Source organism: Bidens hawaiensis, unplaced genomic scaffold (assembly GCF_021521415.1).
Source record: "Bidens hawaiensis isolate Kalapana, Puna unplaced genomic scaffold, B.hawaiensis_p1.1 tig00035932_1, whole genome shotgun sequence".
Classification (NCBI taxonomy): domain Eukaryota; kingdom Viridiplantae; phylum Streptophyta; class Magnoliopsida; order Asterales; family Asteraceae; genus Bidens; species Bidens hawaiensis.
The window spans coordinates 153,691-156,039 of NW_027496260.1; the positions used below are offsets into that span (position 1 = coordinate 153,691).

The window sequence follows — 2,349 nt, forward strand, 5'->3', positions numbered from 1 at the left end:
GTAGTACCGGAGTAGACCGATTAAGGAATTCAATTGCAAATGAAATGTGGACTAACTATTTGATGTATCCAAACAATGAAATAGATATGTCAAAATAGTTATAAAATAGAACGTTATGGTAATTCGGACGAAGATGACATTATTTCTTTGTTTGTTTTTTTGTTGGTAGTTTTTGGTTATGGATTTGAAAACATTTTGTTAATGTTATGTTGGTTATGTATATAGGAAACATGGTTAATCATATTTATGTTATGTGTCTATTTTATATAATGCTTTTTAGTATGTGGTATCGAGTCTGCATTTACAAATTACAGTTGCATTTATAAATGCAAAATGTTTGGATAAGCAGTGGGATAATCTTGGTATGCTAATAAAAATATATGCAAGCATATTAAAAGTTTTGATATACAGGTGGGGCAATGGCAATTTATTTAGAAATATGGATATAGATGCAGACATAAGCAATCATATATAAACTGCAGGTACACATACACATACTGTTGAAAGTTTTGTTCAAATGTGAACTCAAATATATGCCATAGGCATGGTTGTTGAAGTCTGCAGCACTCTTGATTTCATCTTTTATATGTATAAATATTGTATAGACCCATACCTTTAGCCAATTTAGTTCTTAATACAGGATCATTCAAGTCAGGTTTTTTTGTTATTGGGATAGGTGAATTCTTATAGATCCATCCCCCGAAGGAACCGGACATGATCATTTCTAAATCGCTATCTTTTGCCATGTTAGAAATGTTTTTTATTTAATTTTATCTAATGGGTATTATGGTAAAAATGCAGCATTATTTTCCTTCCATTCTATCTTGGGAACACATAACATATTTAATTTCCATTCTTTTCCTTTCTCTTTCATTAAAACTTGGGAACACAAATCTTTTTCTTTCATTTCCTTTCTTTTCTCTCCTAATTTTCTTTCCTTTCTTTTCTCCAGTTAAATGAAACTCGGAAACACAGTGTACAAGTGGACTTATAAGAGTTTAAGCATTGGATGAAAATAATGAACACAATAAGGCTTAGAATTAACAAATACATAAACTTGTTTTATTCCATTTTCTCCAAATCACATAATATCAAACATTGAAGCCCTCAAGCATGCATGGCCGGTTGTGGCACGGGTGCGCTCCCACAATAACCTCGAAGAACATCACCTTCCTCAGAAGTGAAACCAAGAGAAGTAAGCATCGAAGGCCAGCACCCGTGAGTTACAACACGAATAGCTCTACAACAATCAGTGGTCAAGTAACTGTCACCATTAAGTAAGAAAAGTATCATTTCATTCGTGCATGATTTCAACTCGAATAATGCGTTCCAACAGGCCATTGGTTCGCCACTATCCTTTTCTTCTTGAAGCCTAACTATGAGGCCTTCACGGAGTTTGTTTGCGTGCACTTTCTGAGCCATTGAACCAACTTGGCAAGTAACAAGGCATGATAGAAAAAATAGAGTGATGGGAAGAGCCTTAAGAGCAGCCATGGGTTATCAAAAGAATTACACAACCTCGGATTTTGTAAGCGGGTTATATATATGTGTACATGTGTGTAGAGGTGTTATTACGTAATGAATATGTAAGTAAATGATTAAGTTTGTTAGTCTTCAAATCAGTTTATGGATGTTTGAATGAGGAAACTCAAAAGATTTTGAAACAAACCATCCAAGTAATAAAAGAACCACAAAATAGTTAGTGCTAATAAAAACCATTAGTGTAAGTAACTGAAATTTGTTAATAAATCGAAGAATAAATGGTTAGTTCAATACTTAAATGAAAGGAACCCAAAAGCTATAAAATAATATGATCTTTAGGATCTCTTTTAACTTGTTACGAGGATCAATCTAGTAATCTACATTACGTTAAGTTACGTTACACAGTGGACTGAAACCAATATTTTTCGAGTGTGGGCAGACAATAGTACCAACAAAATCCTACATAGTTACTGCTTTTTGCATTTTATTATCATTTTGTTTTCAGCTTAAAAGATATTATACAGATATCTCTTCAATTTCTTAATCCTCTCATTGGGCTCTCTTTTTACTATTAGCATATGGGCTCACTTCTAGGCCTGCTTTGTTGGGCTGCTTTTTTCTCCAAGATCCTCATTCATTTGGAGAACCATGTATCAAGCTTGTGCTCTGATTCCCTTTTGGAAACACCGACTCTGCTTTTTGTTGCTTCGGGCCTCCGGCTCCTCTCCCGGCTCTATACGGAGGGTGAGGGCGGGCCAGTAGAGATAGCAGGTGAAGCTAGGGCTTAGGGACAAGAAAAGAAAGGGTTGTTTGGTAGCCACTTAATGATCATTACGAGGTTACCTTTTAATAGAGGTCACCTCTTAA

The 2,349-nt window shown here is 34.8% G+C and overlaps 1 pseudogene; it reads right to left on the reverse strand.

Annotated features, from left to right (window-relative positions):
• Positions 1-1,107: 1,107 nt before the first annotated feature.
• On the reverse strand, positions 1,108-1,494 carry LOC143587961 (egg cell-secreted protein 1.2 pseudogene; annotated as a pseudogene).
• Between the last annotated feature and the right edge of the window lie 855 nt (positions 1,495-2,349).